Consider the following 13,417-nt stretch of genomic DNA (forward strand, 5'->3'; position numbering starts at 1 on the left):
GGTTGGAGGATTATGTTAGCTCAGGCACTGATTTTCATATTTAACTAAAACTTTATCTAAAACTTCTTTTTCTTCAGAGCAGAATTGGGATTCAGAATCAAAAAGATGTTACTGATGTATAGAAGGTGAAGATGTTTCTAATCTTTGTGCAGAACTTTTCCCACTGATTCACGAGATCTGGGCATGCTTCACTGTAGGCATTTCTTTCAAGGACTCATTAAAATGAATGCACAAGTAGCATCAGATCATTTTTATTCAACTATGTTATTAACAAAATGGAAAGTTGGCGTGATTAAGCCATGAAACTGTAACTATCCCCTGGGAACAGCTCAACAATTGTGCTTCAGAATGTTTCCTATTTGAATTCAGTGTTTACTTCAACAGAGGAGAGAGGCAGCAGTACAGAGATGAGCTTGTGTGTGTCTACAGTAGACAGACTGGCATTCGCAGAGGAGTTTACATTGTGTTACGTTTAAAATGGAGAAATTAACATTGGATTTTTTTTTATCAAGTGGGTATATATTTTATATATTTCATTTTGTTGCTATATACAGTAACTACAAATCATAAAACATAGAAAATTTCAAAGTTCTGTAAGGTTTCATGCCATAAATTATATCACAAGATACAAAATTCTAGTACAAAAAATTTGGTATCTCATATCATTTTCTCTTACTACTGAGAAAAGCACAGCATTGCAGCTTTGATGTTGTATTAGTTTCTCATGGGGAGAGAAAACCTCTTGAACAGAGGAATGAGTTATAAAGGAGTAAGATAAGAGAAAATTAATCTTACAGCAATGAAGTAACTTAAGATCCTCAGGGAATGCATACCTTGTCCTGTTAAGAAAATAAATTAAATCTCCGCAGTTTCAGAAAGGAAAATAAGGATTGTCAATAACTTAATGAAGTATCTAATAAAAAGTTAGTATTGAAAACGACTGACCTGAAGGCCAGTTGAAAGAGTAATTTGTCCATGAAATCCTTCTCACCTGTCTATAAGAAGACCTGGGGCTCCTCAGGCGTAACTTATGTCCTGTATTCTGTGTGCCCCTTGTAAGTTAATGTGTTTGTGCTGTAACTTTCAGGACAATAAATGTGCATTGGGAACCCTTTTTCCCACTGCAGCTGGACTCAAAGAGGGGATTCTGGCATTCTCAGCTGGGCAGGTCCTGGAGGGGGGCTGAAAGTGCCATGGCCTTTGTAATTTATACAGCAGCGTCTTAGCAGCCTCCAAAACACCCGAGCTGTCAAGTTGAGCATTTTGTGTGTGGTCTGTAGGCAAAATGTTCTGACCTGTTATGAATGAGAAAGTTGTTCTAAAACTTTAGTGCCTGAGGAGAGGAGCGTGTGTGAAAAATAAGGTTCCCAATGGCACAAATCCCTGCTGAGCAGTGTGCAGGCTGGGAAGGGGCAAGGTGTGAGATACCCTGGTGCATAATTACACCCCGTTCTCAATAAGCAGATATGGTATGTGCATTTCTTGACGGCATGTACCACAAAATATCTGGTGTTTATGGCCTGTCACTATGTTAGGAAATGCCTCACAGGACTGTGTTGCCTTAAGATTTTAAATTAAAAACTTTATAATGGGATGTGCAAATAATATTTACTGAGGACTGAGACTTTGAAGTAGAAACCTCAAAACTTTGGGAAATACTGATTTAGAAAATTCTGGATAACATTCACATGTACAAATACGAATCTTTAAAGTGTTAACATAGATAATCTCCAACTTGTTGGTAGCAGATCTTTAAAGGTCTGTGACAAAAAACAAATGGGGAAAGGCAGCACATCTTACTGCCTAATTAAAAAAAAAAAAAAAAAAAAAAAAGAGAATTTCTGGGCTAAACCTTTGGTAATTGTCATTCCAGGAAAAGCAACAATAATTTTCACTCGTTCAAACTTCACTGCCATTAAAGAATAGTTCTTGGTTTTCTGCTGTTCCTCCTTTAGAAGTGTTTGTTGCTTTTGGCAGGTGAGTACGCAAGAAAGCTCAGGATGGTTTGGTTATTTTGGAGGAGCTGGAGCTGTTTGAGAAGACAGGAATTTCTGTTTAGAATGGAAAACTGATCCTAATGGTCTCTTTGGAGACAGAATGGTCTTTCAAAAATTCTTTTAATTCTGGATACTAGAAAAGCACTTTTCTGTGGAAGAAAGATATGTTGGGACTGAAATATGGCACTACTGAACTTATGTCCAGATAAATTACACCAGTTACTGGTTTTAATTTTGATTAAAAGTAACCCTAGAGATGTCTTACTGTTTACAATACCAGTGTTATTCTGGCAACACTTGCTTTTCTTACAGTATTTGTACCTCATCCACTGAGCACCCTAACTCTGTATGCTCATCTCAGGAGGTGTGACAGGGTGAGTGCCCCAGCTGAGCAGTCAGGAATGCTGTCAGGAGCCTGGCCCCAGTCACACTGCAGATCATCCAGGGCTGCATCTTTTTCTTTGGAAACAGGGATAATGTTTATTTAGCCAGAACTGTGTAGGTCAGGGAGTGCTATTTATAGGCTGAGACATTTTTGTGTTGGTCTGACAAGTTAATACATACAAATTTTTATTTTGAAGTATTTAAGTTTTTTATATATAATGAACTTGATGTAACCTCATGAAAGCCAGAAGGAAAAACTGTATTTGTTAACATGCCATCTTTTTATTTTCCTTCCATGAACATATGCTGCTAATATTTAATCTTCAGCATGTTCCAGATCATGCACTGAAATAATAATTTTGCCCTATCAGATCCCCTTTCTTTTAAGATGGGGCTTTTTTTACTGCCTGGAATTAGTTGTTCTGAGTTTAATTAGGTTTAAGCATTAAGGATACACTCTACTTGCAAAAGAAAGTTTGAAAAGATACCACCTCTTCCTTCATCTTTGTGTCCTGTTTCAAAGGAATATGCAATATGAAACCTCAGTAAAAACTCTGTTTACAGGAAGATAACGATTATTCTTTTGATAATTTCTGTCAGCGCTGACTATTTATGGAATGTATAGTTACCCATTCCTTGTTTGAATTAATTCATAGTTCTGTTTTATTTTAAATGCTGTTTTTTCTCCTTGTAGTCCCAAAATGTTATCAAACAGTTGAATACTCCCTGTGATATGGCCCACTGTGGAAAGCCTTCTGGGGAAGGTGTTAATTTGGTAAGGGAGAGCTTTAGGAAAGAACAAGTGTCAGACACACTCAGCCTTGACAAGGCAGCGCAGGGCTGTGCTTCACTGCTTGTAAAGGGGCATTTTATAATAAAGGAAATTGTAATTAGGGAAATAGCATGTTCCTTAATTGCTGTCATTTTGGAATGATCGACAGTAAAATGTTGGTTTGTGTCCTGCTTCATGAGGGAATGTGATAGACATGGGCTTTAAGAAGCACATCTGGTTTTTAAGTGTTTTTATCCTACATCATGTAGCAGTTCTGCATGTTGATTTTGTAGGTGGAAGGGAGAGTTCACTGGTCATGTGGATAGGGAAGGGAAGGTATAGCAGCTCATTTACAATGTCTGGAAAAAATCCCTTCCAAGACCCACATGATCAGTGTAGAGGAAGTGAGAAATGAGGTGGAGCACCTAAAGCTTTCCAGTTCATGTTCCAACACCTGCTTAGCAGAGCCAGGGAAGAACACAGGACCTCCTCCTTTCTCACAGAGCATGACTGGGTGTTGCAGCCAGCTCCTCCAGCATTTAGATTATCTCCTTTAGGAAGACTTCAAAGCAGGCTCACGAATATGGTAGCTGAATGTGGGATCAGGTACAAGAGGACATGTAACTGGAGAGCTTCCTTCTGGAGGCAAACCCTCATAGCTACTGGTGCAGAGAGAAGAGCAGTTTTACAGCAATAAGGTGTTTATTTGTAGTAGGAGACACCAAGAAAATCAAGGAATTGGTGTTAGGGTTGTTTTGTTGGTTTTCAGATATAAACTGCAGATCTGGCTGTCATAAGTAGACCAAACTGCATCATCATAATTCCTTCCCAGATACTCCTACCAATCCCTGTGTTGCCTGTGTAACTAATGGCTGGTGGGAATATGGATTACCTGCTTGGCCAGGTACAGAACTGAGTGTTTAGTCCCAGGACAAGACCATGGGCTGTCTTTTCCCCTGCTCCTGGTTCTCTGTGTTGTGCTGCCAAAGTGAGAGTTTGATGTTGGATGTGAATTCTGTCCCTGGGCACGCTTGACATTTGTAGAGGGCTGGTATTTATTCTATGCAGAACCAGACTAGACCAGTTTTGTCTACTTCAAACAGCAAATTCTAAAGAGTTTTAGCATTTGCCATATTGAATAATTTTCAAACCTTTTCAAGCTAATTTTCAGCAGTGCAAGTTTCCTAAGGTTCCTGATGTTGTATCTCTAATAATACAGGCTTTTAGAGACGGATGGGTCTTCGGCTGACAGGTTATTCCACAGAAGAACATTTGGAGAGTATTACTGACTGATAGATCCTAATGGCTTCTGAAATGCTGTGTCTTGGTTTGTTCTGGAAATCTGAGTAGATATCGCATTCTTTTTGTTTGGCTTTTGGGATAAGGTCTGTAAATTTGTAAGCCTTGTAAATTATTAAGGGCTATGCTCTCATCTTCCAGGCCTGCTTTCTCTGAATAGGTGCTGTGTGCTAAAACTGCTCATTAGTAGGTGGACTGATGGCTGCCTGTATGTATTATTGATGACTTGGTGGGAATTTCCCTGTCTGGAAAAGGGTGGTAGGCTGACAGAAATGCTTTGCATAGAAAGGTGATGTTGAAAGATTTGACACTTCGTGCATTTATTTCTGAAGGTGTGTTTGGCCTCATGCCGTGGGGTACCCAACATGAAAAGTTGTCACTGGGAAGCTGATGGAATCCTGTCTTGCAGTGCTCTCACTGTTCTTACAGACCCATGAGATTTTTGCTATAACTTTGATATAATCTGGAGTGTATTCTTATAAAAGCAATACAGTTTTATTTAGCGTGTCTTCATAAATATATTGCCATTTCTGCTACTGTTTTACCACTCAAAAATGGGCTGTTAAACAAAGCTAAAGCAATGAAGTAGAAAAGATTTCTAAAGTTGAGAGTGGCTACTGTGGTATCCTACCTATTATCAAAACCAGCTTCAAAGTGTTACTGCCAGCCATCAGGCAGAGAAAACGGGCATTATCCTGCCTGAACTCATAATCCTTGAAGTTTGAATCTGCTCTTAAAGATCGAGTGAGACAAAATTTCATTACTATGTATTCCATTAAGAGAATATATTGCCAGTATATGTAGGATAACTTTTCTGCTAATGTACAGATTTAAAATGGTTTAGGGACATAAATCAATACCTTAAAATGAAACCCAAAGCTCAGAATGCCCATTTCCTTTAAGACATGGTTCATTCAGGATGATTAGTAACTCTTAGTGGTACACCTCCACTTAGGCCTGTCTAAATCTGGATTGCCACAACTTTATCTTGAGACATGTCCTGTATCACTCCCACTCCCTCTGGTTCCTCGTGGTGGCACTGGCTTGGTTTCCAGCTCGGTCAGTTTCTAGATCTGCTCTTTGTGGGATCATGTGAGCACAGGAAGGGGCAGAGGCTCAGAAGCCAGTGACAAGGGCAGGGCTATGCCAGCCCAGGTTCAGGCTGATTTAAAGGGTTGTAGATCCACACCCTTTTGAAGCATCACTTGTTTGGAATATATTATCTTTAAGTTTCCGCTGAGCCTGGAAGTTTCTAGTTGAAATGGATTTTAGATTAAGCAGAGAATTTGCAAAACAATAGGAGAGAAAAATGGTAGCATGAGTCATAAGCATGGGACCTTCCCTCTCTGTCTGCTTAGAACTGCTGAGATCCCGAGGATTAGTTCACAGACGAGCTGTAGTTTCCAGCATGCAATCAGCCACTATGTCCATTGTACTTTCAGTTTGCTGGAATAAAAGAACCAGATTAGTCATCAAAACTTAGGGTTAGCATAAAACTCAGTAGTTTATGACCACTTTTTTGGACAACACACCTTAGATGGTATGCTAAATGCTGATGTTTATTCAATGTTTATTGGTTTGATATGTTGGCAAAATGGCTGTGTCTAACAGATGTGGGCATTCGGGTTGGTCTGTGTCTGGTTTTCCTTGTCAGCCATATTTATCATTGTGCAGCTCAGCAGTCAGACATGTTCTGCAAAGCTTCTGCAAGATTGTCATGATGTCCAAATGTCTCATTGGAGTCCCTTTAATGTTGAACTTTAGATGAGACTGTGAAGGATTTCTGCCTAGATTTATTGCTAGATGATTTCCTAAGCCAAAGTAACTTGTACCTGTTAGCTGTGGGCCACACAGCCCTTCTGAGAAGCAGGGAATTATGGAAATGTTTGACTTCTGAGCTAATGGACAGTTGAGGACTGGGAAGGGTTTTCTTACAGCCTGGCTTCCAGGCAGCTAGCTGTCCCCATCACCCTTCCTGGTGGATGGCAACAGTCACTGGAAACTTGGGAAACCCTTCCCTCACGGGCTGCTGGTATGTAATGGCCTCCAACGGCCTTCACTGCTCCTGGAGCAACTGCCAGGATATTGCTCAGCTCTGCTGTAACTCAGCCAGCACTCTGGCATCCCTAAGAACATTCTTGCAAACACCAAAGCATATTGTCTCCAAAAATACAAAATACTTAAATCCACACCCATCCCCATCTTCTTCCAAAGCCACTTTTTATTGTAAATTAAGGCATTTTCATGAACTCTGGTGTTTACCCAAGTTGATATTTCTTTTCATGGATTTTTGGAATGATACCATTCAGTAATGGCATTATTGACAAAAGAGATATTTCTTTCTGTACATTTGGGAGGATAATGTGACCAAACTTGGAATTTAACAAAGCCTAGAAATGTTTTTGGGCACTGAGTAGTAAATCATTAGTTTGGGCAACTTCGTATGGCACTGTTCTGAAGACTGATACCAAATAGTATATTTGCATTGGCAAAGTGAAGTGTGTTTAAATTTCCTATGGAACTCAGAACTTGTGTGACTTCTGGGGATGATTAAAAGATATCATCTCAAGATTTAACCATTTAAATACTGCTACTCTAAATCTGCTTCCTACTCGTCATTACTGTATCCCTTCCTCAGCTTTAGTTTAATATCACTCTTTCCCATCTCTTAATGTTTCTGTAGCTTATCTCATGTGTAGAACAGAAAGCAAATCAAAGCTGGGATTGCATCTGTGGTGGCACACTCAGTAAAGCTTGACTTCTGTTCTTTCCTGGTCATTTCTTTCCCCTCTGTGCTGTCTCCTGTGCCATGCCAGCACATGCTGGTGAACCCAACCAGGGAAGTGATTCAGCTGGAGAAGGAAAATCCTGCCAAAAAGAACAACTGCCAGCATAAATGCATGTGGTGTTGGGTGGTTGGGCTGGCATGGGAACAAACAGCTGGGGGAAAAAAGGTGGGATTTGTTTAAGTTTGTTCTCCTGCTGAAAAAGTTATAATGGAGCCACAGCCTCCACAATTCAGGTTTTGCCTAAAAATAAGTGATATGTAAATGGGACACACACAGCAAAAGAGACAACACCATCAGGGTCTCTTTTTTCAGATCTCTATGTTGGTTTAGCCCAGGTCAGGTCCTTACTAAGATAAATTAAGTCAAAGCATATCACTACGAGTGATGCTGATGAGGCTCAGGCAAATGACTTGACTGCTGAAGTTCCGTGCAATGAGGTTTTTGACACAATTTCTGTGAGCCAGGTTCGCAGCTTGCAGCCTCTTTGAGGAGCAAGGTAAAAGGTGGTACTTGACCTGCAGGTGTTGGTCACTGGTACCCTTTGTGCAGCCCCTGTGGACCAGGACCAGCCCCCTGACCCACACCAGCAGCTTCTGTGTCCCATGTCCATGTGCACATTGCTCCACTGACTCAGCTTTGGGTCTGTCAGGGCAAATGAGGAAGACAAGGATTCCTCATGGATCAAGTATTCCACTTGGTTTTCCCTTTATTTTTCTATAACGCTAGAGACAAACTTGCAGCTGCGCAGTTGTTGGTGTGTATGTACCAGGGTGTGGCTTGTAGCAGTGATCCAGTTAGAGTAGAGCAATTGGGAGAGCATCCTCAAGGTCTCTGTAAGGACATAATCCAATGTAGAACTTGCTGCTGCTAGGGCAGTTGCTGAGCACGCTGCCCTTCTCCTTCCTCCCCACCCATGGTGGTGCCGCCACCTCAGGTCTTTGCAGCCAGTTTAATGCAGTAACTCATGAACAGAACCTGGCAAGGGCAGAGAGTGTCCTGCTGTGTTAGGGAGTGGGTGGGCACGAAGAGGAAGCAGAATGACATGGCTGACAGCAGAGGCAGGGAAAGGAGTGAATCCTGTCTTTCATCTGTCAGGACAGCCTCGTGTGACTTCGCTCTTAGTGGCACAGGTGATGCAGATAAGGAGCGTTGCCTGTGGCATTAGTGCTGTGTGTTGCTCACGCCTTTACTGCTCTGTGTTGGGTATCAGCTCGAGGCTTTTACCTCAGAAGCACAAGCTACACAACCAAGCTGCAGCACAGCCGTAAGCTTGTGCATAGCTCAGAATTCAAAAAGGAAAAATTACTTACCCTTTAGCTTACAAACCCACAGCTTAAGGGCATTTTGCTGAAGGAGGAGGACCCTGATGCATGTACTGGGTGTTTTTGGTGATTGATTTTTGTGCTGAATCATGAACCTGTAGTTTAAGTGTAACTTCTGAAACTCACAAATAAGTATATGCAATGAGCAGTGAAGTGCAGACACCTGATGCTTTGGTTAGGTGGCTTTGTCACAGTGCTCCAAAGGTGGTTTTTAGGGAAGCATGTTGTGATAGCAGTAGCCATCATGCTGCTCTCATCTGCCTCTCTTCCATCACACAAACAAGAAAAATAAGAGATGTTAAACTTACTATTTGTAAGCCCCGTCACAGCCAACACTTTTCCATTGTCTTCTGTTCTGTTGGTTTCCTACAAGAGGTTCTCAAACTGTAGTCAGCAAAAATATACTAAAGGGCTTCTTTTTGACTGCAAGGTTTGAGTGTACGTGGCAGCCTGTGTGGAACCAGTCAGTCTGCACGGGACCGAGTGCCCTGTTAGATTACTTTAAATACACACTTTAGGAAGCGATCCTATCCAGGTCACGCTCCCTCTCAGCCCTCTGGCATGGAGGAAAGTGCTGACAAGTGTGATGCTTTCATTCAGAGTGGTATCTCCTAGAGGAAAAAACTTCAGTTCAAAATGCATACACAGAATTTTAACTCTTAAGTATCACCTTCCTCAAAGATCAGGGAATAATCAGTTTGCTCCCGTTATGTAAGGAAAATTCACTCCAAAATCTCTTAAATTATAAAGGGAAAGAGGATTTACCTTAGTATACATTTCTAAATATTTTTACTTGTTAGAGAGCTATTTCCACCATAGTACATGCTTTTCTGTCTATAGAAAGTTTGTGTAATGCTCAAAATTCTGTGTGGAAAGAGGTCTGAGCCTAAAAGGGAATAAAGGCAATGTCTCTCTGAGCTGTACTTGGGCTCCCAGGATGCTAATGCCTGTGTCAGAGGAGATAAAGTGAAGGGAGACTGCATGAAACCCATCAGAGCTGTTAAGCTGTAGCAATGCAAAGCTGCTGGTATTTTAAATAATGGTTAAAATAAATTCCTGTCGGTTAGTGCTAGACTATTTGAAATTCCCCTAGGTTTGAATAAAAAGGGAGAAGGAATTTTAACCAGCTCATTTGATAGAAAAATGACCTGCAGATGGGGTTTGAGAGAATAATAGGCAGCAGATTACAGTGGGGAAATCATGGCAGAGCATCAGACTTTGATGGGTTTATGCAGAGTGGGCAGTGGGGAGATGGGAAGAATTCCCTCTGCAAACCAGCACAGCACTCGTTTTATTTCCACTGCCTGTAGCTGTTCATAGTAGCATTAAGTCTATGAAGTCATATATGCTGAAGAGTTTTAAAATATCAGAAGTGTTACATGATGTGCAAATATCAGTGGGCTTTCTCCCGTTTATGTGCCTATTTGCAAGTACACTCCTATGTGGAAGACCTTGTGTTTCTTCCAGTCTTATAATCGAGGGCGAATACCCCTTCCCTAGTTTCCAGTGTCCTGAAATGTATTTAGTAAACACTAGATTTTATCAACACTTAAGATGATGTACTGAAAATATAAACAAAGTTGGGTTTTTTCTTCAAACCTTCATAATTCTGCCAAATTAGAAGGATTTTATGAAGAAGGCAAAAATTTTACAGCCACCAAAATTCAATTATAAAGTGAATTTCTAAGCAGGAAAGCTCTTATATACATATATAGAATAGCCCTGGAATACCTTTTTTTCCTTTTCTCTGTCTTAGGAAAACCTAAAATACACTTGGTGTAACTTAACAACAAAAAACTTGAGATTGCTGTGGCAGGCTACAAAAATTTAAGTATTCTCATGAATGACACCTGCAGGGATTTTTTGTTAAATAATGGAAGCCAACATTTTTAATGCTACTTACAGCATTTACAAGCACATTTGTGATCTGGAAAAATATACTCTAAAATTCTTGTGTGGGCTTCTGCAGCCCAGGGATGCAATAACATGGAATGTTTCATGTGTGACTCCTGTGGGATTTTTCTTTTTGCCTTTTTTTTTTTAATAATACTGTTTTTGGTATTCGAGATGCTTACCAGAGATTAGAAGTGGGGTGTTCCTCAAAAATTTTAATAGAACACTTTTTGTGGCAGCAAATAAACAATGTCCATGTCTGGACTGACCAAATCTTCGGAGCAGTTCCAGAGAGGAGCAGGGCTCTGACTGGGTGTGGTTTGAAGCAGTTTTTAATACAAGATGTTTTCCCCAAGGGGAACTGTACTTGCAGCGACCTTACCTGCCCTCAGCTGGGGTTCCCTGACTACTCTTTTAGTAAAGAAATGTTGCCAGGATCTGTTTCCTGCTGTGCCCCCATTGTCCTGATCCAGTGTCCAGCCAGGTAGTGGTAATAAGGTGAGAAAAGCAACTTTACCTCTAACAGCAGCTCCAAAGTGTTTCAGTGGCGCCTGAGGGGAGCCTGACCTGGGTACTGGATCAAAATACTGCTCCAGAGTTTCAGGAATATTTTGTACTTTTGGAAGTGAGTGATGAAGATCCCATTTGGATTTTAACACTGAAAAATAAAAGTTGAGTTCCAGGTATTACTCCTACGACATTAAAAGTGTAAAATGACCGGTAATCATTCTTCAGCCTCCTTTACCACCACCCACTGTCCAGTTCGTTGCAATCTGTTTCACTGCCCTTATTTCTATTCTTTCAATATATCCATACAATTAGAATACAGAGGCTCATTAGTGTCTGTCTCTAGCATGGGTGCCCTTTTTAGATGAGGTAGGAAGTTACAAATGGCAGTGAAATGCTCATTTGAGGGGGAAACAGACCTCACTGAAATTATTTCAGCTCTGTAAAGCATGAAGGCACAGAAAAATAAGTGATTTCTACTATAAATCTTAGTTTGTTCCCTATTTCATATCTTTTAATAATGCGTGAACAGTTCTGCTTACAAATGTGTAGAATCACAGTGAACCTTCTTTTATTTCCTGTGGTTTTTCCCTAAATAAATTTTCTCTACCATCAAAAATGCCTCTTTGTTCTCACTGCTCTAGAATTCTTTCATCCTCTTCTCAAAAGCTTCTGAATATGACACACAGTCTCACTTGAAAAGAATGCAGAAGAGGAATGCAGGGCGGGGAGTTGGAGGTATGGAGCAGCATCCACTCGGCAGGAATACAGACAACAGGACACTTCCCCCTGCAAGACAGATTGAGGGGAGCCTGTGAAAGAAATCACAAGTCGTTATGGCACAGGAAAAAGTAAATAGAGGTGATAAAGGAACCAAGTTTCTTATCTGTTTTCTTTTTTTTCTGACAAGAACCTGGCAGCTCAAAAAAAAAGCACAAAGCTGAGAAGCTGTGGAATGTCCTTCCACAGGATGTTTTGGATACGGGATTGTAACTGGGTTCAAAAGGTAATTGGATAAATTTATGAAGGAAAATTCCATGTGAGACTATGAAGTACAGAGACCCCAGTTCTTTTACAGGAACTCTCTAAGCTGCAAATGGCTGGAGATGGGAGCGAGTTTGGAGAAAGTGGTGCTGTTCATGCCTTGATGCTCTGGGCAGCCTAATGGACACGCTGGATTTGGGGCTCATCTGCCAGGCTGCTGGCATCCTGTAACCACTTTTGTCCTCTCTGGGGCTCTCTTTGGGGTATTTATGATCCTTCTGATCTTCTCAACATCTTTGATATTTGGCAACTTTGCTTAATCTGCAGTTTGTTACCTCTGTTGTTTCAAATGTCAGCAGCTGAATCGAATCCTCCCTTCTCAGATGAAGTCTATAATTTATCCTGCACAGATGTGGAGCACTCCTGCTTTTCCAGGGCAGTTGACTCCTCTGTCCTTAAATTTGTGTTCATGAGTAAAATATTTGAAAAAGTAACTTGCTGCTTCAGCCTTTTCAGTTTGGAATTTTATTCTGAACTAACATATAAAATCATTTTCCAGAGGAGCATTTAACAGATTCCTCTCTAGCTTTGGTAACTGTTACTGAAGTACAACACTCACTGAGGTCACTGCACCCTGGACAGTTGCTTTAGCACACGGAACCATGTTCCTTTGGCCCTGTGATCTGCACCAACCTGACAAGTGTCACCATTTGCATTACTCTTCTAATAGTCCTTTACTACCCTCTTTTGATTTTGCCTCATTTTTCTTTAACTGCAGGTTTCAAATAACCATTTTTCTCTGGCAAGTGAGTTTAGAATTAAAGCCTCTCAGTCTCCCTTTCCATACCAATACTTTATCAATGCAAGTGCATAACTCTTACATTGATCTTGAAGCTAAATTTCAGTCTTACTGTCTTTCTGTGTGTTTTGTTTTTGTTTTTTTTAAGCAAATGCTCTGCCCTTGTAGAAGTGAGGCTGCAGCAAGCTCTCTTATGTGTCTAATGACAAGCCAGAACTGGAGCAATGCTTGCAGTGTATTGTCCTCTGTCCTTGCCTCTTTCCGATGGATTAGTACCGATTGTTTCCAGTTGCAGCTGTTTTATACAGCTGCCAAAACCACTAATGCCCAACCTGTCTCTAGTAAGAGAGAGTTTAAAGAAATAATCTTCCTTTTCTTCAGTGTTTTGAAAGATGGAAATGCTCTGGGTTATGATGTAGTTTGCCTGGTGCATTCAATCTTATGCTATGGTGGAGTGGGTAAATGGCTGGTGTTGAGCAGTGCAGTGCTATGTATGCAGCTCAGGCAGGAGAATTTCAGATAACTGGGGAAAAAAATCTGGAACCATTGAACACTTGCTGAATTTTGTGCTATTTAAATGCATACTCTGTATCTTAATACTTCAGAAATATTAAGTGCTGCTTGAAGTTCCCTGTTACAGCTCTAGTTGTTTTCCATCAGTATTTTTAAAC

General features: G+C 40.7%; 1 protein-coding gene and 1 long non-coding RNA gene across 6 annotated transcripts in view; one reads left to right on the forward strand and one right to left on the reverse strand.

Annotated features, from left to right (window-relative positions):
- PEAK1 (pseudopodium enriched atypical kinase 1) overlaps positions 1–13,417 on the forward strand; it is a 110,178-nt gene that overhangs the window by 26,331 nt on the left and 70,430 nt on the right. The window lies entirely within an intron of this gene.
- Positions 3,837–9,681, reverse strand: LOC121661524. The gene is made up of 2 exons (XR_006015001.1): positions 8,872–9,681; positions 3,837–5,898 (listed from the first exon to the last, which is right to left on the reverse strand). It is a non-coding gene; the product is annotated as an uncharacterized LOC121661524 (long non-coding RNA).

The sequence above is a fragment of the Corvus kubaryi genome, unplaced genomic scaffold (genome assembly GCF_017639235.1).
Source record: "Corvus kubaryi isolate FWS band 111438036 unplaced genomic scaffold, C.kubaryi_AGA036_p1.0 37172, whole genome shotgun sequence".
Lineage (NCBI taxonomy): Eukaryota > Metazoa > Chordata > Aves > Passeriformes > Corvidae > Corvus > Corvus kubaryi.